Source organism: Sturnus vulgaris, chromosome 2 (assembly GCF_052056855.1).
Source record: "Sturnus vulgaris isolate bStuVul1 chromosome 2, bStuVul1.hap1, whole genome shotgun sequence".
Lineage (NCBI taxonomy): Eukaryota > Metazoa > Chordata > Aves > Passeriformes > Sturnidae > Sturnus > Sturnus vulgaris.
In genome coordinates this window covers 111,572,280-111,597,434 of record NC_142244.1, presented here as the reverse complement: position 1 = coordinate 111,597,434, position 25,155 = coordinate 111,572,280, and the positions used below count along the sequence as shown (strand labels likewise).

Sequence of the window (25,155 nt, the reverse complement as noted above, 5' to 3'; positions counted from 1 at the left end):
AAAAGTCTTCAGAGCAAGATTGGATGCCAGGTTAAAAGCTCAGGCAGAATTTATGGCTCTGATACAAGAACGTCTGGCTGAAATTCACTGGCCCATGATATGTGGCAGGTCAGACCAGCTGATCATAACAGTTCGTTCTTGGTTTAAAAAATCCATGAATTAGGTATTTCCAGTCCCCTGAGCCCTGATATTACTGGAGGTCTCAAAGGAATGCATTATAAGCTATCATCATTTAATTGTAAGCAAACAGGGGCATTGCCTTTTTTTTTTTTTATTAATAAACTTATTTTCCAAGAGCTTGTTAGACACTGGATTAAGTAGCTGTTAACAAACATGACAACATTTTAGAAACAGTTCAAATAATTCTCCTTCTCCCGTTTGCTCAGTTTTGTTTTGCAGCAGCACGATTTTATTCATGCCACATCTACCAGTGCTTCTCTAGATGAAATAGCAAATTCCAGCAAAATGAAAAATGCAACCTCCATACTTAGGACGGGCTCCTTACAGTGTGTCCCCTTTCATGTGCATCCCTTAGTCTCACGGACACATTGCAGGTTTTCTCTCTTCATCGTGTATAAGAAGAGCAGGGAAGAAGTCCATCCGTTTTCTGATGCAGGCCCCTCAGACAGGTAGGAATCTATTGTCTGTCACGGGAGTGCTTGGCCTACAGAGCTCCTGGTTTGTCTGAGTAAATGGCAGAGAAAGAGAAGAAGGTATTAAGGAGAAACCTGGTATTCCTGAAATTATGCAAGCTATTAACCTCCTTGAGGTTTCATAAAATGGCCTCCGGCAAATGGTCAGAATATTTTTCTTACAGAGGAGTAGGTTTTTCAAGACAGCATGAACTTTCTTAATATCCCTTCAAAGGGGGAAAAAAAAAAAAAAAAGAAGAGAAAATAAGATAACAGAAAATCCCAGCCATGGCTCTTGGGAGTCTTGAAAATCATATCCACGGTTGTGTAGACATTCTAAACTCCTGATACATTCAGGGCCTCGTTAGCCTCAGTTATCAACACTGAAACAAGAGGTGGTAAGGAGCGCAGCAGAAGATGGAGTTTAAAGTCGCTCGAGGACTGCGCTCCCGTCGACGGGAGTCCTGAGCCGCCTCCCTCCGCCCGCGCTGCTATCCCCCGCGGCGTTTGATATGCAGGCAGTGAGTCAGAGGGACGGGGCTCCGCTCGGCCGGGCGGGGGCCGCCGCCGCTGCCTCCCGGGGCGCGGGCGGGGAGGTCGGCGGGGAGCCGAGCAGCGGGGGGAAAGGTGAACCCGGAGCCGAGCGGGGCACAAACCCATTAGTCGCACATAACTTGGGAAGACGCTTGGCCTCGCCATGACAACCGGCGGCCCGGGCTGCTCCCACGTCCCGCTGCCTCCCCCGGGAGCCCCTTTCCGTCCTCTTTCCCGGCGCTTGGGGAATGCGGGGCTGGAGAGACGAGCCCGGTGCGGGTAACAAAAGGGAATGAAAGGAGCTCTGTAGCTCACTTTACACGTCCGAGAGGCATTTTCATGCCCCGTAATGAGAGGAGATCATTCCGAGGAAGTTCACATCAAAGGGGAGAGCGTCCCGGGCATTTGCATAATTGCCGGATTTCGGAGCACGGGCTGCAACCTGGGCACCTCACCGGGGGCTGCTCCTCGCTCGCCCAGGGGCTCCGCACAGAGGGGAGGTTGCAGACCGTGCTCTCGCGGGGACAGGAGAGAGGCCTGTCCTGGGAACGAGAGACGGGGGTGGCCGGGCCCCGAGCGGGGTGCTGGGGCACGGCTGCGGTGCCCGACGGCAGGAAACCCTCGGGGGCTCCGGAGGGTGCGTGGCCAAGCGGTGCCCCGGTCCCCCGAGGGCCGCAGCCGCTGTGGAGATGGTGCCGCTGGGGATCGGCTCCCTTCTCCCACCCGGCGACATCTGCGGCGCCGAGCCAGCACGCTGCCTCCCCGGCGGCTGGCGGGTGGCTCCCGGCCCGGCGGCTCGCACTGCCACCAGCGAGCGGGGATAAAGGGATTAAACGGCACGCTCGTTCCGCCGGGCGGGGGCGGGGGGAGAGGCACTTGGCTCCAGCCTCCCGCTCCCCCCACACGCCTCCCCCGCCGCCCGCACCCTCGGCCCCGCGGCGCTGCCCCCGGCCGGCCCCGGCAGCGCGGAGGCACCGGGCGCGCCCGCGGTGGCTCATTGTTCCCGTAACCAACCGGGGCTGCCGCCGGCGCTCGCGGTGCTCGGGGCGACGGGGTTCGCCGCTGCTGCTGGGAAGGGGATGCCCGGGGACACCCTTTTCAGCCATTTTAAAACAGCAAAGCTGGCGTCTCGCCGCGGGTGCCCTGTTCCCCCCCTCCCCTTTTCGGAGCGCAATCTACGCCCGGACGATCCTGACGGAGATGCGGGGGTTTACCCAGCCCTGAAGTCAGCACCACTCGCATACGCCCCGCACCTGCGGTCCCCGGGCGAAACTCCACCCTGGAGGGACACCGCACTCTTCCTGAGCGTCCTGGGGATGTGGCCAGTCCTGGTTCCTGCTCCCGCCCCCATGCAGCCAGCTCCCGTTCCAGCCCCAAAGCGGGATGCAGCCGGACGCTTTCCCAGCTCTGGCTTGGGCTGCTGCCAGCCCCAGGCCGAGGTGCAACCTCCCCACGGGAATCGCGGCTTCTCCCTGCACGGCCGGGCCCGGCGGGCTGGCCGGGCGCCAGGGAGGTGAGGTTGGCCTCGGAGCTGGCTGGCGGATGGCATATTACTGTGAAAAGCGAAAAGCGAGTGGGGAAGGCAAATAGGAGCATGGCACCGTATAGGCTCGCCACGTGACCGAAATGTGTTTATCTCGCCCCGGAGAAGCCGGGCTGCCTGCGGAGGCCAACCCTGCCTTCATGGCATAGGCACAACTCCCGTGGCCGCGGACGGTTCTGGGCCCGGCGAGAGACCACTTCTGTTTGCTTTTACTGTCGCTTCGCCTCTTATCATTTGCCTTGTCATTCATCATCAACCTCTCCCGGGCTCCCTCCCCCTTGCTCCCCTCCAACCTCCTCCCCCAGGGTCAGTCGGGAAAAAAACTGAGAATCCATCTGAGGAGTGAGACGCGGGAAGAAGGGTTGGATGGTGATGCGGTTGGGTGGAGGGCGGAGGGGGTGTGTGTGTGTAAAAGCAGCTGCATGCAGAACAAAGGTGCTGGAGGGTGGCTTTTGGTGCTGGAGCAGAACCTCGTAAATGGGAGATTTCCGTTCACAAGACTCCGCTTGCACAGTTTCTGTCCTGCCCTTGAACTGACAAGTGAATATCTGCATTGCAACCAGAAAGTAAATCACACCGAGCCTGGCTCGGAGAGGGCGCGCACGACGCCTCAGTCTGTTGCTAAGTGCGAAAAGTGGAAGATTTCAGCTTCCCAGCGCAGCCCCGCTTCTCCGATACAGTATTTACTTTGGGCGCCCAGCGAAACGCGCTCAGTGTTTATTATGGAGAGTGCCGGGGCAAGCTCGCATTTGCGTGATCAGGAGCAAGCGGAGGAGCGGCCGTGGCGCGGAATATCAAAGCGAGACCGCTTTGGCACGGCTCCCAGGCAGGGCTTTACTGGCACCCGCGGGATTCCGCGGGGCAGGGCGAGCGCGGCCCGGGCGGCGGCGGCTGCCGCTCCCCGCTCGCCGCCGGGCCACGGGGGGAGCCTCCCTTCGCGGGAGGCCAGAACCAAACGTCGTTCCTGCCTGTGCTCCGCGCTAACGAGGCGCAGCGGCCGGGCCGGGCCGGGCTGGGCTCTGCCCGCCGCCTCGGCTCTTCCCAGCCGCAGCCGCGGCCAGCCGGCCGGTAATCTCATTAGTGCCGTCGCGTTTGGGGAGTAAAGCGCCCGGCGTCCCCGCCCGGCCTCGGGAGAGCAGACACAAAGGTCTGCGAAGCAAGGCCCTGCGGCCGTGGCACGCCGGCCGGCCCTGTTAATGTTCAATCGGGAGCCGGAGAGCCGAGCCTCTCCGTGCCGGGGGAGCGCCGACCCCCGCCCGCCGCTGCCGGGCAGCCCGCGACGAGGCCGGTCCAACGTAGCACGCCTGGCCGCCTTGCTCCGCCGGGATATTTTCTCCCTGGAAGTTATGCTAAAATAACATTTGTGTGCACGTTAATGATTTATTTATGTGGCTAATAACGCTCACATTCTCGCTGATATTTGTCTAGGCGAAAGACCAGCTGCGAAATGCCCCGCAGCTGTAGCCAGAGCTAGAACAGAGTGCCTTGGAACCAGAAATCAATGCTCCTGAAATGAACAAGTGGACAACTTATTAGGCTCAGTCACTCCACACGCCGTCCCCTGATAACGAATAGATGAAGTAGACGCCGGAGAAGGGACATGCCTGGGAAGGCCACACATGCCTGCTCCTTCCCGGAGTGGCTGGGTAACACCGCGGGGCACAGCCAACTGCACGGACATCCCCGGGCAGGGCAGGGGGCCGTGACACGGCACTCGCGGGCTGCCTCGGGTTAGATGGCGATAAACACAGCGAACGCCCGGGAGAACGGCTCCGGGGGTCACTGATAAAGGTGTCCGGTTTCCCTGCTCCTCCAGAGAGCACAACCGACAGGTTCAGCGAGATCACGTAGTCGTGGCTTCTCTGCCTAGAAACAGTCACGCTAATTTTGCATTTTTACCATCCACAGGGAGGAAAAATACCTGTCGTCCCGCAATGCAAATCCTTACGCAAATAGATTTGCGGGTGCACAGGGAGCTGCTGGCAGCCTGACCTGCCAGCCGAGAGTCCCTAGTCCCGAGTTTAGAGGTGCCGGCCAGCAGCGGCACACCTCGAAAGCACATGGGATCTTGAAAACTCCCTATTAGCCCCTCGGAACTTACTGCTGGCTCAGAAGAGTCCGAGAAAGAGCCTGCGGTTAATCTCCGAGGCCTTCATACATCCCTGGCGAGCAGCGCCCCAGCGCTAAGTGCAATTAACATAACAGACACTAAAATAGGAGAGCGGCGCTGAATTTAATTTGCAGGCTTAGGGAAAAAAAAAGCAAAAAAAAAAAAACCCAAAAAACTTAGCACTTAGAGCAGTCTGGTGATGAACGCAAGAAGTGGTGTGGAAGGCGGCGGAGTAAACCTCCTGCCTCGGAGAGGGGCCGCGGTCAGTTCGTGGACCCTCTCCGGGAGCGAGACCAAAATGGTGCGCGCAGGTTTCTGGGCAGGTAAACTCCTCTGACGGAGACGCCTCCCGCTGCATCGCTCCAGCCCAGCTCGCCCCCCCGGCGAACGCTCCCGTGGCGACCAGGGCAACCACAGCGCGACCAGGTCGCCGGCGCGGGCAGGCACCTCCCTGAGCGTCTCTGCTGCCCGCCCCGACACCCACACACCTAGATCCTGCTCTCTTTCCTGCCCCTGCTGCCGCTGGGGAGACGGGGGACATGGATGGGGGGCAGAAACGGGGGGGTAACCCCCTCCCCGCTTTTCCTTCCCCCCGCCTCCTGCAAACTGCCGCTGAAGTTCACAAAAGAGCGAGACATAAAGAGATCGAGGTTTCCGAGAAAAGGGAGAGGCGAAAATAGCGAGGTAAAAAAAAAAAAAAAGAAAGAAAAAAAAGAAAAAAAAAAAATCGTCGCAACAGAGGGACCCACCGACCGGTTGGGAAGCTGGTGGTATCCGGCCGGGGGAGAGGGGGGAAGGAAGGAGCAAAGAGGGCTTTAAAAAACTGGAAGGCAAAAGCTGTTGGGGAGGAAGTGTAAACCGAGAGGGAGGCTGGGGGAGGGGAGAGAGCGCCATCTTTTCATGTCACAGTCACAGAGACAGCGCTGGGCTCGGCCACAGCGTCTCGGTTTCTTTTTAACAGCGGAAAACGTGCGATTAGCAGGCAGACGGGCGGAGACTACCAGCCCTGCGCGCACACACAGCCCGCAGCTCTGTCTCCGCGCCGTGTAATCCCAGCGCTCAGCCCTTCTGCACCCCCTCATTAAAAACCCGGAGATTTCCTCCTCCTCCTCCGCTCTCCGAGGAAAACAACGCCTGCCACCGCCTGAACCCTGGCAGCGCCGCCCGCCCCGCACCGTCCGCCCGGAGGCCGCCCAGGGGCCCCGCGCTCCCCGGCGCCCTGCACAGCGAGCTGCGCGGTCCCCGTCACTCGGCCCCTGCTTCCTCTCGGAAGGGTGATTCTCGCTCCCCCCGTCTCAAAGGGCTGCCCCCGATGGGACGCAGAGCGGGGGCTTGGGGCGCGTGGGGAAAGCGGCTACAGTCCCCTCTACCCCCAGTTTCCCGTCCCCAGGGGCTGCTGCTCCCCCGCTGGCAGGGCGGCTGATCGTTTCCCCCCCGCGCCCTCCCTTTATCCATCCCGAGGGCGAGGGTGGGGTGCGCCGAGCCGGAGCTCCCCGCACTGGGGCCGGCGGCGGGGAGCAGCGCCGAGATCGCCCGGGAGCCGGCGATCCCGCGGTGGAGCCGGGCACCGCCGCCCACGGCCCCATGAACAGCGCTTTATTCCGCAGCGCTCAAACCCCTCATTGTGTTTGGCAGAATCACCTGCCTCCTCCGGAGCCGAGCGATTAATTTAATGCGATACAGAGTGCGCTCCCTCCCGGCCCCTCCTCAGCGGGGAGATCTCCGCTGGGCGCTCCGCGCCGCGGAGGAGAGGCACGGCACAGCACGGCGGGGCACGGCACAGCAAAGCGGGCTGGCATCCTCCGAGCACCGGCTCTCCCGGCGGCGCCCGGAGAAACATTCCCCGCCCGGTAGCGGTGGAGCAGCAGCTCCAATCGGAGTCGCACACAAGCATCCGCCGCGCAGACCTGCTCGGTGCCCGGGGGGGCTGCGAGGCGGGAGGGGGCCGAGCCATGCCTGGCCAGGGGATTTGATGGGTCGTTGGCTGCGCCTGGGGAAAGGCGGGCGGGGTGGGGGCGGTTGGCTGCGCCTAGCGATGGGGATTTGAGAGGGAAGGGGAGGGGGGCTGAGCTCGGTGGAGGGGGTGCTGACTGCCGCGACTGCTGGGGACGGCGGCTGTTATTATTGTTATTACTGTTATTGTTATTTTTAGGGGGCGGCGGTGGTGGGAGCGGGGGGGGTGGGGCGGTCCGCGCTAGGCGGGGGGCGACGTGGTAGGGGGGCCGCCGGCTGCGCCCGCGGAAGGGGCATGAGGTGAGGGCGGTGGGAGGGAGAAGCGTCTCCTCTGTTTCTAATAAAGGAAACGACTTTTATTGAACGATAAATGCAGGGGAACGAAAGTCGTGTGGGTGCGCCTGGTGGGGGCGATTGATTTGGCAGGGGAGGGGTGGCGGCTGCCCGTGCCGGCGCGGGCTGTTTGGAGCGGGAGGGGCCGGCTGGCCTCGGCTGCTCCTGCCCGGGAGGGATCACGGGGAGGGGGCGTTGGCCGCCCCGGTGGAAGGGGACGAGGGCTACCCCTGTTCGTGGGGGGTTGAAGCGGGGGAGTACGGGATGCTCGCGGTGGGGGGTCCGGCGGGAGGGGGACGTAAGCCATGGGGTGGTGCCGCCTGCCCCTCTTGGGCGTGGGGGGGGGGGCTGAGGGGGAGGTGTCGGCTGCGCCTTGCCAGTTGGGATTTGATAGGGGCGGTAGGAGACACGTCTCCTGTTTCTAATAAAGGAATCGGCTTTTATTGAAGGATAAATGCAGAGAACCAAAGTCGTGTGGGCTGCAGCCGCCGAGCTTCGTTAGCTGCCGATGTGACTGTGAAGATAAAACGCTCCACAATAACTCGAGCGCGAACAGCGCCGAGGATGGGGACGCGCATTCCCCGATGGCCTTGGCCTCCGGCCCCCTCAGCCCCGGCCCCCTCGGCCCCGGCCCAGTGGAGGAAGGTGCCCGGGGAGCCTCAGACCGTGTTAACGGCTCGGCCTTGGGACTTTGCCAAGTTTCTCTGACTTAGGGGAACTCTGGGGATGAGTAATCGCGCCATGCTAGGGTTTGGGAGGGAGTTTTTTTTTCGCTCGCTCGCTCGCTCTCTTCTTTTTTCCCCTTGTCATCAGCTGCTGACCCACTCACTTCGAGAGCACGGCACCGACGGGTTTCTGAGAACGGCGGCAGGAGAAGATCGGGGGTGTGGCGAGCCAGGGGAAGCCCCCCCACCGTCTTGGCTCTCCGCCGAGCCACCCCTGCTCCGCTTTGGCCCTGAGCACGTTGGTGCAGCGCGGGGTCGCTGCTATCACGTTTCCCGTGCGGTGCCCTCGATGTGTCTTTGCCGGGGGACAAGGGGACGCACACACCCCCACGCCGCACACGCCTCGCTGCCTCGCGTGGAGGCCTGTGTGGAGGTTTCCCAGGGCAGCGAGGACACGGCACTGCCTCGCCTTGCCCTCGGGAAGGTGTCGGGAAGCTTTTTCTACTCGACATCTCGATTTATCGCAGGTGGCGACGGCTCAAGGGCGAGAGGGGGAAACTCCGGGCCCAGGGAGAGGCCCCGGGGACTGGGAAGCAGCTCGTAACCCCGGCCGTGGCCGTGATCGACGCGCCAGGCCGGGGCGGAACAGCGCCCGCATCCTGCCCGTAAGCCTCGGGGCGGGCGCGGCAGGGCCTTGCCCGGTGCCGCAGAGGGCAGGGCCACCGCCGTGTGCACCGGGCACCCTGCCGGCACACGGCCTCCGCCTGTGCCTGCCGGGCCGCGGGGGCGGCCGAGAGGCTCAGAATCAGAACCGACTCGACGCCGAGCACGGCCGCCCAAAGCGGATCCTGCAGCTTGGCAGGCGACAGGCCGGGGTGGGGGAGTGTCGCCGTCGGGGGTGCTGCAGCGCAAGGAACTGGGCAAGGCAGCCTGGCTCTCGCTTTGCCTCACCCGCCGCAGCCCCTGGGGCCGGTGCGGGGCTTTCCCTAGGGCAGGTCTCTGCCCACTCTACGGGCAGCGAGGGGCCGGGTCCCCCGCCTGCGACGGCGACGGCGAGCGGGCATGGCCGGGGAGCGGCGGGGAGCCGCTAATCTCGGCGCCTGACAGGTTTCGGTCCTCTGATTACCTGCGTGATTTGGCTTCCGAGAGGCGCTCTATGAAGCGGCTGCTGCCCTTGTTTGGGTTCCGTGATGGCGGGGGGAGGGGGCGGGGGGGAACGACGCTGTAGAGAGATGAAGTGAGGACGGGGTTTTAAATGGCACTTCTGAACGGAAAATACTTTTATTTTCCCTTGGATTTTTGAAGCTGTTTTCGAAATGAACATTTTTTGAGATAAGAGGTGACCGATCAGAATCGCTGGGGGGAGGTTGTAAGCAGACGTTTTGCCCCAGCTTACTGTTATCTTATCTTTCACACTTGCAGGGCGAAAAAGTGGCTTATCTTTATACCCACCCCCCTCTCGCCTTAATTGCTAAAAACACTGTGAAGTGTTAAGTACAGGACCAAAGAATCTCTCCGCGTGTCTGCCATGCGAGTGAAGGGGCGGGGGCGGGGGTGTCCGATTTTAAAAATTAGGGGCTTTTCTCTGGAAAGGTACACACATGTACGTACCGAGAGCCCCTCCCTGCCCTCGCTCTGCTGCTGCTTTGATGTTGCAGCCTCTCATTTCATATGTATGCACCCCGACGAGCCACCCGCCGCTGCCGGGCTTCCAGCCGGGGCGCAAATCCCGCTCGGCACGCCGGCGAGCCCGGGGGCCGCGCCGCGGGGCGCGGGCGCGGAGGGCGGCGGAGGCCTCCGCTGTCACCTCTGGGGCGGAGTGAATAACCCCAGTGTTTATGAACCCGGGCTCGGAATTGGTATTCAGCGCCGAGCCACCGTCTCCTCGCTTTCTCTCCCCACCCCCTTCGAAACAAAACACAACACAAAAACAAAACCAGAAGGAGGACGGAGGTGATTCATCGACTGTATCCAATTATTAACATACAAGCTGTAGTCTGCACAAACACACCTTCAAACCATGGCGGTTCCCCCGGCCGCCGTATTATGTTTAAACTCGGGAGCATGGTGGCTTCTGTTCCTCCGCCAAGTCACCGCTCGCTACCGCTCCTCCCCAGGCCGCCGAGAGACGGGGACGGGCCGCAGTCCGCGCCTCCCGGGGCTCAGGGACCCCACCGGGAAAAGGGGTTGTAGCCTCCAGCTCCCGCGCATCGCCTTCAAAGGCGAAGGCTCAACCTCGCCCCCGTCGCTTTCCGCCGGGCCGGGGTTTTGTCTGGCTCCCGTTCCTGTTGGCCCCCCGAGCCCTCCACGCCGCCCTCCTGCCGAGCCCCATCGCTGCCCCCCGCTGGGCTGGGGGGGGAGACGAGGGGAGCCACAACCTCGCCGGCGCTATTTTTACTCCTCTCCAGACTTGTGCGGCGCACGCCCCCTCCCCTGCAGGGCCTTGCCTAGCGGCTGCATCTCTCCGCTCTCAGGAGCAGCCGGGGCCGCCCGCCTTTCACCTCCGCCTGCCCCAGCGCCGGCACGGCCCGGCCCCTGCGCCCGGGGCAGCGCCCGCAGCAGCCCCAGGGGACAGCGCGGGGGCGGGGGACACACACACGGGCGCGCCGCAAGCAGACAAAATGGCCGTGGTATGCAAGTGGGAGAGGTGGAGGGGGCAGTTCGCAGCCAGCCTGCCCTCCTCTTGCAGCTGGGCTGCCGTCCTCCCTTCCCCAGAGCAGGGCTCGGGCCGCGCATCGAAGCCTGGTGGCCTCGGTGGTGGGAGCTCAGAGCTCTGCCCTGGCCCAGCCAGCGCTTCCCCCGGCCGCGGCGCGGCAGGCCGAGCTCCCCGGCTGGGGGCAGGCCGATAGTGCGAGTGTTTGTGTGCCTGTCCCTGCCGGGCTGTCCGCTCCGGGTGGCCAGCGGGGACCGCAGCACGGCGGGCATCTCCACTGGTTCCTGGAGCGGGGAAGGGGTGCGGAGCGAAGCAAACGCAAACGGAGCGATTTGTCATTCGCCTTTGTAAGAAAGATAGTGGCGCTTAGTCCGTGAACCGAGCGCGTTTCGGGCTCTTCTGAGGAGACGGAAAGAAAATTATGGATCTCCTGTCAACGGAGTAGCCCTGACCTATGAAGTAAAATTATAGTACTTCTGCTATGCAAAACCCCTTTGATTGCACGGGGAGTTTGCATGGCGGTGTAACAATATGCTGACGCCGTGTCAGGTCTGAAAGCGCTGCAGACCCTGTATAACGCCAATTGAGGCTTGTCTTGTTTTGTTATTCAGATTTCTACACTTCCATTAAAAACAGCCTTACAATAACCAATGATAAAAGGTCTGATTTAAGACACACTGAAGCAGGGCAATTCAGAGCTTAGGACAGTGATCCGTTATTTATAGGCTTTCCCTAGCACTCATCACTAGGCTGTCTGAGCACCTCGCTCGTATTAATTCATTTTACCTTCGCAGCGCCCATCTCCCCTCTGTCTCATTTCCCGTGCCCGAAGGACTCGCGTGCTCCGGTTGCCATTTGGTGAGCTGGGGAGTGGGCCGAGGAGGCCCAAGGTCCCGGCCTCGCCACTCCCGAGATTTAACCCCCAACTTTCAGAGGTGCGCGGGCCGGGGGCGCAGGGAAGCTTCCAATTAGAGGCGGTGCTGGAGGTAAATGAGAGCCAGCGTAAAGCCATCCCACTTGGAAGCCTCCTGCGAGAAGCCTATTCTGCCATTAACAATGGATTTGTCTTTACGAGGAGGTTAAGTACTTAGCATTATCGGAGCAGCCGTTTTTGCGAGCGCATCCTCGCTCGGCTCCTCGGCGGCCGCAACAGCAGCGACAGCGCGGAGCCCCCCTCCCCTCCCGGGGAGAGAGCAGTGTGCAGCGGCCTGACCCGGGGGTCAGCTCCCTCCGGGGCGAGTGGGAGGGGGGGAGGCCGCCCGGTAATCCGCAAGGCAAGAGCATGCTTTGAATTTTCCGGGGTTAGCTCTGCGGTGCCCGGCGGACCCAAGCTGGGGAAGGCGGCGGGGCGCACAGCCGGCCGGGGCAGGCCGCGGGAGGAGCGAACTGAAGCCCCAATGTCTTCGCCGGGAGCCGCCAGCCTCCCTCTGCAAAGCTCGGGGACCCAGGGAACAAAAAAGGCACAGAGGCGAACAAGCGCTGGTCTGTTCCTCCCCGCCACGAAGGAAGCTGCGCTCACAAAGAAAGTTTACGGTTAAAAATAAAAGCGAAGCAAGTTTACCCCGAGATAACTTTAAGTCATTAGTGAAAAACAAAAAACCAACCACCCTTGCCCCAAGCGTCCAGCCCCACTCTGTAGGCACACATTTGTGATCCGGACTTCGCAGCCAGGGGGAAGGGAAGCGGGTGACTTTTGTGATGCAAGTGCGGGCCGCTGGCACCGCAGATCCAGACCTGTGGGGAGAGACAAAGCCCAGATCAATGAAGCCAGGAAGCCGCGGCTGCGGCCACCTCGCCAGGAAACGCGCTAGTTCTGCTTTCATATCGAAAGAAGCAATTTTAATGAGGTTTTCCTAGGAAAGAGGGGGAAAAAAAATCCAACAGAGGCCTCCCCTCCAGCTGTGTGCCTGTAACTCACGTGTGTTCAGTCTAATAACTTTTAATGTCTAGCCCTAAAACATCTTTATAAAAAATAGCTTTACAGCGTAATAGGCCAGGTGTCTTTCTGCTTGTTATTGGAGATTAAAAAAACGTGTGGGAGCCTTTTCAGATGCGTGGTCCGCCGCGCTGGGATCAAACCCGGCCGCTTCCCGGGGCAGTGATCCCCGTCGGCCAGCACGGTGGGACCACAGCCCGGTCCCCGTACTCGGCGGCTTCCAGGGCTCCCCTGCGAGGAAGCTGAGCGGTACGGCTGCCGTTTCGGGTTTCAGATGGTGAATATTTCACTTCTGCTTTGAGACGGACGAGTTTTTTAAAAGACGCAGTGAAACTCCAAAGCCCGTGATGGCAGTTTCATGAAATGCCAACCCTCTGGCCATGACCCGGCTGCGTGTGTCTATGTGTGGATCGTGTGTGCTTTTCTTTGGACTCTGTGTCCTTTTCCTGAGCACTGGGTGACCCTCATTTTTTTAAATTTTTTTTTTTCTTTCCCAGAGGTACTTTAGCTTCTCTATTAAAAGCTTCTGGATTTGGGAGGGGGGAGTTGTAGTAGGGACAACTTTGGAGAACTCATTTTTCCACCTCCAGAGAAGCAGCGGCACGGAGCAGGCAGGCAGCCCCGGCCGTCCTGCTCTGGCATTGAATTCCCATCGCCCTGCTTGCTGCTCCGGCTTCCCTCGGTGAGGGAAGCTTTTGCAACTCATAGCGTCTCTGCAGCCTTTTCGCGCAGGGTCCTGAACGAGGCGATTAAAAATCTCCCCCGGGGCAAACTGTCCGCGTTAATCGCCTGGCGTTTGGCTGGCAGTCGCTCCCACACGGAGCGGCGGCGAGAAGGGCTCGATGCGGCGCCGGCGGCGCTGAGGTGGCAGAACTCCCGCTTCCCCGGGAAGGCGCCGGGAGGTGCGGGGGAGCAGTGGGGCCGAGAGCCCGCCTGGCCCTGAGGCTGAGGCCGCCCCGGGAGCTTCCACGCCGCGGGCTCTGCGGGACCAAACCTGGGAGTATGAGCGGGGATGGGCGTCATGAACGTGAAATTTACGAGTCGAGCTCGCCGAGCCAAAAGTTGCCCTGCCAAAGTAAATAGATGCAGCCGATAACTACCAACCCGGAGATTAAAGGGCTCCACGATCCGGGCAGAAATCTTAAAGCAGCCGTAGAAATGCCAGCGAGGGAAACGGCGCTTCAGTCGTGACCCCACCCCGGGTTGCCACACTGCTCACACCGGGTAAAAAGCGCGTTAAGGGCTGCCAAAGCCGGATCAGGCGAAAACGCGCTTTAGTAAGGTCCCCCTCGGCCCCCCCGCCCCCCGCAATGCAGACGTTGACAAACGAGTGGCTTTTTTTCCCATCCCGATTCAGCGCTCGGAGAAGCGGACCGGGGCGGAAACGCGGAAATCAGCGCGGCCGAGCCGCGGACCACGCGAAGTTGGGGGCGGCGGGTGGGACCAGAGAGGGGCCCCGGCGTCAGGAGGCGACACACCCCCCTCCGCGAGTGTGAGAGGCTGCGGCCGAAAGGGTCCGCTCGTGGTGTGACCCCTGCGGGGTGTTACGACTGCTGCGAGCCCTCGGCAGGTCCTGAGGGAGCTGGGATGCCTTTGCGCGGCGGGGGGAACCCGGAGCCGGCGGGTGTGACTAGGGGCGCGGGCTGCATCGTCGGGGGTATTCCAGGCGCCGCTAGGATCACGGGGGGAGCGGGGTGGGGGGGCCGGGGACGCCCGGCGGAGGGGCCGGGGGCGAGCGGGGTGGCGGGGGGTGGCAGCGCGGCGCGACCCGCCGCGGAGGCTCGCAGCGATGTCTGGCAGCGCCGCCGCCGCCGGGGTTTTGACAGCTTGGCGGAGCGGAGTGAACGGAGCTTTATGGTAATTGCGGTTCTCCACTGGCCTTCTGGGTAGCGAGAGAGGGGAGTATCGGCGGGGCGGGGGGGGGCGGCTTTCCCCTCCTGCCTGCTGGGGAGCGCGGGAGCGCGGGGTCCCCCCCCTGGGGCGCCGCAGCTTGGCAGCGACCTGTGCCAGCCGGGGGGAGCGGGCGAGGCGAGGGGCTGGCGGCGCGGCGAGGGGGGCAAATCAATTAGTCAGGGCAAGAGGGGGGAGCGGGCGAGCGGCCGGGCGAGCCCTGCCTGAGCAGGGAAACGCAGCCAGGGGAGGGGGAAACTTGCTGAGGGAAAAAGCGGTGGCGGCGCTGCTGCCGCTGCTGCTGCTGGCGGCGGCTCCCTCGGTGCAGCGCCTGCCCGGGGGGAGGGGAAGGGAGGGGAGGCGACGGCTGGAGGAGGAGGAGGAGGAGGAGGAGGAGGGAGAGAGAGAGGGAGGGGGGATGCGAGGGGAGCGCAGCGTGCAGCAGACGGAGCCCGGTCTCCCAGCGGCAAGGTGAGGAAGAGCGGCTTTCCCGGCGGACTAAAGAGGGGAGGGGGGGGGAGAGGAAGAAAAAGAGAGAGAGAGAGAGAGGAGGAGAAGAGGAGGAGGAGAATTAAATCCCCAGCCACACACACACAAAGCCGCGGCGGCCAGGGCACGGGAGACGGCGGCGCGGGCGAGATGTGGGGAGCGCCGCGCTCGCCAGCGCAGGAACTTCGCCCGGAGCAAGCCAGCAACATGGCGCTGCCAAACCAGAGCCGGCAGCCAGAATGAGCATCGCGGGCTGCCGCTCCCACTCCCGCTGCTGAGCCGAGCCGAGCCGAGGAGCAAAGCCCTTTCCGCGGGCACCTGCCCCGTCGGCGCGGAGGGCGGCCACGCTCCTGCTCCCTGCGCCCCGCAGCTCTCTGGTCTTTCCGCGCCCCTTCTCTGACCCGCCCGCGCTGGGGCAAGCCGCGACACAGGCACCCACGGAGAAGGAGAGTAGGATCGTGAAACTTTTCTCGCCTCTTCCTCCCACCCCCGACGGGGCTGCGCTTCAGGGAAAGCAGCAGGGCCAGGCGACGGTGTGGAGACCCGCGTCTCGGACCGCGCACGCCACAGCCCCGCGGCGCGGCAGGAAGGTCAGTGTTCCGCTCCGCGAACAGCTCCCGTGCGGAAGCGGCGCCGCCGAGTCCCGCGGTGACGGGGCGGTTGCGGGGCTCCGCTCGGCCGGCCGCGGGGAAGGCAGAGCGGCGGCGCGGCACAAAGTTACGGCGCGGGGCAGCGGGGTTCGGGCGGGAGTGGAGGGCAGGCGGCGGCGGGGGCAGGAGCGCCTCAGGGACTGCGGTGTCGGAGGGGAAGTTTGGAGGCAGTTGCTTGTGAAGATGCCTGTTTGGGGCAGCGGAGGCGGCGGGAAGCACCCGATCGCGTTGTCGGCTCCGGTGCGCCCGTGTGGGGAGTGGTGGCGGTTTTCCCGTCGTCTCGCACTTTGTGATTGGGAAGCCGCCGGAGCAGCGGCGTTACGGGGGCTCCCTTGGGACGGGGCGAGCAAGGAGCGGCGCTGCTGGCTCGCGGAGCGGGGAGAGCTCCCGCGCCGGGCGGGCCGGGCTCCGCGATCCCCAGCGAGAGCAATGCGCGGTCCGGCGGCGGCGGGCAGGTGAGCGACCAGGAGAGCCCGCTGCCAGCTGCCTTCTCCCCGCCGGGAGAGCCCGAGGCGCTGCTCCCCCCTGTCCCTCCGCCCCAGCGGGGCGGGCGCCGCGGCGCACGTGGGACGGGGCGGCCCGGGGCTTTCCCGTGCGCGGAGCTCTGCTGGCTTGAGGTCCGGCGTGACACGGAAGTTTAGTCAGCCCGAAAATGTAGTTTGGAGTTGGAAGAGCGAGCCGGAGGGAGGCTCGGGGCTTGCCATCAATGGGCCGGCCGGAGGGGGACGGCCAGGCGGGGAGGCAGAGGAGGCTGCTTTGTGAAGCCAGGGCCAAGTGGGGCGGCTCTGCGCAGCATATGAGGCATGCATTTGATGTTCGCGGAGCGAGTCCGGGGGCGAGGGCTGCGGAGCGTTCACGTTCCTCTTTCTTTCTCGATGTGTGTATGGGTTTTTTTTGTTGTTGTTTTTTTTTTTCTTTCCCCTTCCTCCCTCCCGTTTCCGCGATGTCTGTCGGATCCCTGGTTTGGTGATCGCAGAGGGGGCGAGGGGAAGGCGAAAAGCACCTCCCCCATCTACCCGACAAGAAAAAAAAGCCCCGACCATAGCGAGCGGTGTAAAACTGACAAAGTGTGGGGACTGACTTTAATGGTGTCGCCTCGGAGCTCCTCGCAGCATTAATTCCCACTAATGAATCTTTTCCAGAAACTCTGTTCATTGCTTTCATCTGCTCTTTAGAGCCCGCAGCTTTTGTATTCGTGTTTGCATTAAAAAAGGGGGGGGGGGGGGCGGGGGGAATCCAACCCGCACCACGTAGCCAAGCCCGGATTTTCCAAAGGTTTCTATTAACTTTTTTTTCCCCCGCCCCCTCCCCGTGGCCCTACCGCGAGGGGCGGCCGGGAAGAGCAATGCCCCGCCAGAGCCGCTTGGGAACAAAGCTGGGGGCGAGAGCGGGCGGGCGGTGCGGGGTCTGGGTCCCCCGGGCAGCGCCCGCACCCCCCGCCGGTGACTCCGCCGCTCTCGGGTCACCGCGGCCCGCGCTCCTCCCGCGGCTCCGTGCGCGCCGCTGCCCGCCGACACCGGCGTTCCCCTTCCTCCGGCCACCGCTCTCGCCGACTGTCGTCCCCGAGGTGTTGAGGCTTGCCTGTCTGTCTGGAGCCCGGTGCTGTCGCCCTTGCGACACACCGATTCATTTCCTTTCGGTTCTGCTGTTGGAGCCGCTGGGTGGGTTTCCCCCCCCTATTTTTTTTTCTTCCCGAGAGGTAGCCAGCGCAGCGCTCACCCTAATTGCTTTTAGGAGGATTAGGAGCAAATTCCTCCCCCGGCCCCCCCCTTCCCCTCCCCGCCCCCCCCCCCGGCGGGTTGCCTTCGCGCGCCGGGGTTGCAGTTTATCCCTGGTGCAGTTCTTTGAATTGCTGTCACAAATAGGTGACTCAGAGTTAATTAGGAAGTATGCACCGGATCAATGGGCTGCACAGCTCATTAGTTATTCCCCAGCCTTTTGCAGCGTTGGACCTCCGGCTCCTCGCCCCGTATACCTCTTTAATACGCAACCTGGAGGGCTGGCAGGGACCCGGGAGTACTTCGGGTGAGGGGGGCCGGGTGCGAAGGGGCGTGATGAATACGGATATTGAAGCTTCCAGGTTGGGAGGTTGCATATGGACGAGTGACCGGGACCCCTATTGCTCCCCCCATTCAAACCTGCCGTCACGCACGGGCGTGGTGGGCCCTCGCCCGCCCTGAGATCGGAGGGACGAGCCCGGAATGTTACCAAAAACAAACAGACAAAAAAAAAAAAAAAAAAAAAAAAAGTGTGTGTTTATTGGAGCGTACGTTGAGAGAGCAGACAAAATCTCATTTGTCAGGCATGAAGGTGGGCTGTGTGGAAGGCTATAAATATACCGGGGAGGATTGTATCGCGGTCACTTTTATATTCTTCGCCATTTCTAAGGTGAGTGGCGGAGGCTGAGGGACCGGGCAGGGGCTTCTCCTGGTATTGTTTGTCCGTCTGTGATAGATCGGTCTAGACAGCCGCTCAGGCTCCCTGCGAGCTCAGGAACCGGAGCCTGAAAGGGAGAGTGGGGGAGACGGAGAGGAAAAGGTCACCGCGATATTTTTTTCTTTTTTTTTCCCCCTCTCTCTTTTCTTCCTTCCTTTTTTTTTTTTTTTTTTTTTTTTTTCTGTGGTGGTGGTGGTGGTGATGGTTGTTAACCCTTCACGCCAGAGGGGATCGGGGCTGGCTCTCGGCCTGGAAACATGCGGCAGCACAGCAGCGATCGCAGGGATGATGTCGGAGCAGGCGGGACAGTGTAGCGCGCCTCCGGGCCCCGGCGCTGCCCCGTCCATCTAATGGCTTTATACGAGATGTTTCCCACAACAGGAAAAGAGTTCATGAGGCGAGTGCCAGATGATTTCGTTCCCAGGAGTTTCCTCTCTGGAAACTCCGAGGAGCGCTTGGAGCCGGCAGCCACAGGGCCAGGGCAGCCGCCGCAGCCCCTCGGGCTCGGGGGTGTCCCCGGGGCTCTCCGCCCCTCCTGGCCCTGCCGTGCCCCCCCTTCCCGCGGTGGAAATCCCGAGATGGAGGTTCCCGGCCCCGTAGGGGAAGCGAGTTTCCGTGGCCGCCTTCAGGTCCCGTCAACTTCTCCCCCAGCAGCTCGGCGCCCTTCGCCCCACGGGGCCGCATGTGTGCTCACAGCGTGGGGCAGCCCCCAGCTCGTGTCTCTGCAGGCAGGAGCCGGGCGTACCTGCCCCGGGGTGCTCAGAAGCCCACGGGAGTAAACACACCTCGTGGAAGGAAGGGGCCGGTGGAGAGCAGGGTCTGCCTTGCAGCTCGGGTGGGTCGGGGGTTGTTCGCAGCTCCTCCGTGCGTGTGTGCTTCCTTTTGTGCCTGAGACGTCCTCGGTGGATGAGATGCGATCCTGGCGTGCAAGCCTGGGCGGTACAGATTAAAAGCAGTTAAGGCTTTAGAGCGATAGATAAAAGCTGGTTTTGTTGGATTCGCCTGCAGCGCAGACCATTCCCATCCCTCTTTGTCTGAGCCCTGGTTCCGGGCGCTACAGCCTTATTGGAAATGCTCCCGAGCAGTCCACGCAGCCAGGGCAGCAGGCAGCTCAGCGCTTATTTACACGTCACATCTAAATACATCTCTAATTAGATAGAAGCAGCGCCGGAAATGGCAGATTTGTTGCATATCTAATAGAGACCAGTGCAAACAGACTCAGCAGGGTTTCCCTCTCTTCTCCCCCCACAAAACCCCCCCACCACCATCAAGACCAAGCCAGTAATCTGAGAGCGAACAGAAATGACTTCTCCTATTTGAGTGCATTATGAACCACATTGGCGAATGTCTCTAATATTTAAAGCAATACTTGGGATGTGTGATCTGAATGCCCAAATATGGACTGGGTCTTGAAACAATACTGGTGCCTTGGCTTTATTCCTGTGCTGGTGGACAATCCAGGCTCCGTGTCACACACTGTATCTGCCTTCACCAGAATGTGCCAAGAGCTGCTGCTTCTCAGGCACTTCAGAATTGTCATCCCTTTTCCCTCCTCTTCCTCCATCCCATGATAATTCACTGTTTTGAAGACTCATGAGGAAGCCAAGGTCCTCTAACAGTGACTGAGCTGCAGGGGCTTCTGTACAGTCCGTGCAAGCAAACTTTCTGGATCTGTGCAGCTGCGAGAGTGCACAAAGTTGTTGACAGGTTTTCATGTCCCCATTCGTGGAGAAAATGGACCCAGGTCACTGCAGCCCAAAATAATGTGTGTTGCACATACCGAAGTAGTTTTGGCAATGTGTGGCTGTCGTTTGCAAGATCTCTCAACTTTGACCGATGAGTGGCCCCTGCAAAGACAGGCAAAAGGCCTGCTGCAGTTCAGGTCGTAGCTAAGCAGCCACGTTGCCCTCAGACTAAATATGGCTTGGAGTAAATCAGTGCTTAGTGTGGAGGACAAGCGATCTCCGATTTCTGCATGTCTTGACAGAGATCTATGCTCTTGCTGGGACCCTGCAGCATGGTTGGGTTGCACAGGTGATGTGCGATGCGCTGTCTTTCCCCCGAACACTGCAATACATCACATTTTAGTGTGGGCTTAGAGCAGCATGAAGCCGAGTTTAATACTTCCTCCTTAGGCTGGTGTTGCTTTAGAAATAATTGATGGCCAGAGCGGGCCTGCTCCCCTCTTTCTCGTCTTTGCAGTTGCCTGAAGAGTGGCACGGAGAGCCGGGCTTGCCCCTTTCACATCGCCTAGCAGCGCTCGCTGGCTGCATCGCGTGTGCGTGCCGGAGGGAACGCGGAGGCCCGGGCTGCAGGCAGGGGGAGTTCCCCTGGCTGTGAGCAGATCCCGTTAATCCTCTGGCCTTTCAGGGAACCGGCTTACAGCAGCCGCTGCTCCGGAGCGACCTTTCCCTCCGACCTGACCTGCTCAGGTCCCCGGGCTGTGGCGGGCGGGGAGGTCTCTGCCAGGAGAGCGCATCCTTCGTCGGGTTTCTCCGGAGCAGGATGCCAGCGCTCCTTTGAATGGACGAGCAGATGAGGTGGGGACGGAAAAGAGGAGGCCAAGAACTCCTTGCAAATGTGGCTTTAGGAAAGTTCTGCTGCTTTCCAGCAGGGAATTCATTTTTCCTTGTTTGCTGGACAGCAATTCTTGGCTGAGAGGAGGGGAGATTTTTTTTCCCCCTCCTCTCTTCCACTGCTGGAAAAGTTAGTGAGTGAGAGCACCTCTCAGTACCTGCCTGTGTGTTTTCCAAAATTGAATTATTTGGGCCTCTTCCTTCACTCTTTGCACCCAAAACTACCTCATGAGCTGATAGATTTGGTGCTGTGTGGTTAGACATGCAAGGAAGTCCGCTTGGAGAAGATCCTGACAGCATGAAATATAATTTGTGATCTGAAAGACAGTTTCCAGTATAATCTCATTATGCACCACAGACTCCCGGTGTTATTTTGTAGAAGGCGGACAATGATCAATTTACATTGACCTAGGGCTGGGTGAGCTTTTAGATGGTAATTGCCATATTGATTTGCATGCAAAAAGAAGACCTGCTAAAATTAAAGACCGGAAGCTAAATTAAACTAAATTTATTGTCTAGGTGCAAGCTAAAAGACTTGTTAAAGTCTAGGGTAGACTTGGAAAGCTATGAAATTGAGAGAAACATGATTCTCATCTTGATAACTGTAAAATGAATCTATATTATGGGACAAGGGGCTGCAAAGCACCCATTGTGAGTGGAGGCACACAAGCCGGGGCTGTTCCGTGTAAGCCCTGACTCCCTAAACAATCAGAGAATAAAATATCTCCTCTGTCCAATGAAAATCTTGGTCTGAATGTTGGGATTGTCGTGCTAAGGAAAACAAAGCTTTATTTGGATAAGACAATTAAAGTGGAAAGCGCAGAATCCACCAGCCACACTGGGAACAGCTCGTATAAAGAGCTGAGTGTGTTCAGCAGAGCACAGGGGAAAGGGGAGGCTCCGGGCTGTGCTCCATGGCTGAGCCTACATCAGGAAAGCCTGTCATTGTGCTTCCTCTGCCTGCTCCTCGGCCAGGAGGGCCGAGAGTGCTCCCAGCCTTGGTGCTCTCCTTTCTGTGGCTTCTGCTGCCCTTGGAGTAATCTCCCACATCCAGGAGCTGCAGCAGCTTGGTGCTGTGGTCGGATCATTCCCCATGCACCTCAAGACAGCTCATGGTGGGTTGCAGTCTGCCAGCTCATTCTTTCTCAGAGCGTGGTTTGCTTTTCATTTTCAGCTGGAGTAACTCTTGGTCTTACCCCAATACCTCACCTGGGGACCTCGTATGCCTTTCAGTATTTGCATATTACAAAATATTTGGGCCTGTATCCTCAGTTATAAAAGTGAGAATTCCACCTTCACGGGAGTATTGGAGTAGCTGGCACTTGGCACAATTGATGACAGAGAGCAGACTCCATGCTTGGGGCAGCCTGATGTGTGTCCTTGTCCCTGTGTGAACAGGTGCTATGGAGCTGCCTGTCCCTCACCCACCACTGTGTTTCCTCTGTGTTCCCCTGGGGTGGGGGTGGCATTGCATCTGGGAGTCTCCTAGACGGGTGAGAGAGCTTTGTGGGGCTGGTTTAGTCATGGTTTGAGTATGGCATTTGTGTATGGTAAAAGGTAGGGACAGGGAAGTGAAATCAAATACGCTGGAGGGGCGTATTCTCAGCTCTCCTTGAAATTCACAGAGAACTTGTTAATGGCACAAGAAGGGATGGGCTGAGCTCCTCTTTCTAAGTGTAAATTCGCTCCCTGAGCCAAGCTTTCTCCATGTGAAAGCTCCCGGCTATGGAGAGATCCTGCAGGGATCTCTGATCCTCGGGCAATCCCCTTTGCTCCCACGCCCTGGTGTGCTGAGTTGTGCTTTAAGCTTCTCCGACTTGCCCACAGCAGTAGGAGGCTGAGCTGGGTGTTGAGGAAAGCCCTTCCTACAGGCTGCAGTCCCCCAGGCTCACCTTGCTCTGGCCTGGTCGTGCTCCCCGTGCAGTGTTTTCCTTTCCTCTCGTTTCAGTAGTCAAGCACAAAGTGGATTAGCAAAGCCCCGTGCAGAACTAAGCAGCCCGGTGTGAAGTTATGTGGAACTCTGAGAACTAGCCTGCCTTCCCCTGCAGACCTCCTGTGCTGTGCCTGCTTTGTCGTGCCAGGGCAGCCCAGGACCAGTGGGCAGGGGTGGATGCTTTGTGGGGTCTCCACGCCTCGCTGGGCGAGGAGAGAAATACCTCTGGCTAAAGTTGGGAGCAGCGGGGGAAGCTGGAGCAGTACTTGCAAGCAGGAAGTGATCTCCCAGGGTTTTAATGGAAGTGTAACCTGGCATTGCACAAAACCCCAACCCAGGGCGGGTGCTGCCAGCTGGGGAGGATGCAGGGCTCGGGGAGATGCGTGGGAGGCTGGGCCGTGCAGTGCCAGGGGCGCCCACAGCGGAGCCGCGTGTGCGGAGCTGGAGGCGGCTGTGGCACGGCCTGCCCTGAGCAGGTGGCTGAAGGTTGTCTTATTTTAGCTACAGAAATATCTCTCTAGATCCATTACTGCGAGATCTCGTTTGCAATAAACTATATTGGCTCCCCTCTTTATACAAATTGCTGGTATGAAAGAAAACCCAGCCTATATGCATGGAGGCAGGCATGAGCTAGTGAGATCAGGTTTCCTACTGAGCTCCCAGAGGAGAAGTCAGCATTTGATTGAAGCTACACTTGGTTCTTGGTTCCCAGGGGACAGCAGCCCTGAAACACGAGAGCCCTCCCTCCTTTTTTCCCCCCTTCTCTCTCTCTTCTTCCTCTAAAAGCCTTTGTGCTGAAAGAGCCTCAGTAGGCACGAATCGCCTGTCTCTCACAAGACTGTGTTGCAGCCTTTGCTGACATTGTTCTGTTAGCAGTGGTTTTTACCAGGCCAGCAGATTTCTAGCTACGAATAGGCAATGAATAGTCGATGATACTGACCTGCGAATATGTACTGGCGTCTTTTGGTGGTGAATCTGATTTGGAAGTCGATTGGAGACTTGCCATATTAGTGTGAAGCACCATACCTACCGAGGTATTACTGCCCTTTGGCAGGAGTTTGGCCAAGATGGAGACAAGCTTCCAATGAAATCAGATATTTTTCCTTACTGGTGCTGGCTCCCAAACTGCATATAGGTACATAGAAAGTGTGATTCCAGCTCCTGTGGCCTCCTAAAAGAGTTTGTGTGGGACAGTGATTTCAGAGAAAGTTGCCGTGTCTCGGTTTTCCCTTAAGAGATGCATAAGTTGGGTAATGCCACGAGTCGGAATGGGCAAAGAAAGGTTTCCTCGAACAGATTTATTTCCCCCATGCTTCTATAAAGTAAATTCCACGTCTCCTCCAACTTTGCTGCTGATGTAAAAATAAGTAAGGGCGCAGGGAAGGCGGTATGAGGATTTACACTCAAATTCCAGCTGTGCCCAGCAAAAGGCCCTCTGAGAGTGTGCAGCACACTCCTTTGCTTCCAGGTGATTGTATCATGAACGAAGCTGGAGTCGTGCTTTAGGTTATTGGCATTTTTCTTTTCTTGTTGTTGTGGTTTGTTTTTTTTTTTCCTCGTTACGATGGAAAGGAGAAGGTGGGAGCGTGTCTCTTGTCGCCTGGCTGAGCGGAGGGGCCGGGGCCGCCGCGGGTTGCGGGGTCACCGCCCCGGGCAGGGGTGGCGGAGGGGCCCCTCGGCGGGAGGTTCGCTGCGACAGCAGATCGGGCGCTGCCGGCGGCGGCCCGGTGCGAGGGGCCGGGCAGGGATCGGGGGAAGCCCGGCGTTCCCGGGGAAGGGCTGCTCGGAGGCGCGCCGCGCCGCGGGGGCGAGCTCGCCGTGTGCCGCGGGGCGCTGCGCAGCTGCAGGCGCGGCTTTCCCCGCTACAGCGGGGTTCCCCCTCGCCTTTCCCAAAAGGCAGACCGAGAGCGAAGCTCAACTTGTGATTGTGCAGGCGTTTCGTCGGGCGTGAGTGCTGACTGGAAACCCCTGTGTGCTGTGGGGGGAGAGCCCCGCGGCGCTCGGTACACGCCGCCATCGGGCTGGCGGAGCAGCACCCCCGGCCCGGCCCGCAGAGCCCTCCTGGGCAGCGCGGCCCCGCCTGGCCAACCTCCGGGAACGAGCACGTTTCTGGCCCCGGGGCGGGGGAGGTGGGTAGAGGGTGTTCCTTGTTTCGAGTAAACCAGCTGCAGTAGTTGATGGTAAAGCAATGAAGGCAGACACAATGCTGCTGTTGTTGGTTTGATCTCTAACTGGGGATTGTTAGTCTGGATTTAACTCTGTGGCAAGGGGGGGCGGGGGTTGGGGGGGGGGGGCAGGCGAAGGCTGTTTACAGCCAGTGCAAATAATGTGACAGCTGTTGGAGCGCGAAAAGCCCGCGCCTCGCTGGCACTCGCACACAAAAGCTCTCGCTGCGGCCGGAGCGGCCCCGGGGCCGCCCCGCCGCTCCCAGAGGCACCGCCCGGCGCTGCGGGGCCCGGCGGGGCGCCCCGGGGCCCGGCGGCATCCCCGGGCGGCGGCGGCAGGGCGCCCAGCCGCGCTCCCCTGCCGCCCGCCGCGACGCTTAAGCGAACGCCGCTGGCCGGGGAGAAGCGTTCCGCCCCCTCCCCCCCGGCCCCTCTTTCCGCCTCCGCTTGATTTACAAGCGCAGGGAGGCAGCTGGAGGAGCGGCCGGCTCCGTGCCCGGCCCCGGCGCTGGGAAATCCCTCCCGGCGGCAGGTTTGTGCCGGCCCCGGTGACTTTGCGGGAGCGGCGGGCGAGGTGTGCCGGCGGCCCCGCAGCAGGAGAGGGCAGCCCGGCTGCGAGCCTCGGCCGGGCAGGGGCACGGTGCTGTTCCTGGCAGC

At 60.5% G+C, this 25,155-nt stretch overlaps 1 protein-coding gene across 6 annotated transcripts in view; it reads left to right on the top strand.

Moving 5' to 3' along the window:
- Positions 1–25,155, top strand: part of BCOR (BCL6 corepressor) — an 81,367-nt gene that overhangs the window by 8,459 nt on the left and 47,753 nt on the right. For 4 of the 6 annotated variants that reach the window (XM_014876792.2, XM_088160384.1, XM_088160383.1 and 1 more), the window contains exon 1: positions 15,187–15,328. The exons of 1 other annotated variant lie outside the window; for it this stretch is intronic. The gene's annotated coding sequence lies outside the window, so the exon portion shown is untranslated. Of the gene's footprint in view, positions 1–14,699; positions 14,721–15,186; positions 15,329–25,155 lie in introns of those variants that run through there. One more of the 6 variants, XM_088160381.1, reaches the window with a different exon arrangement.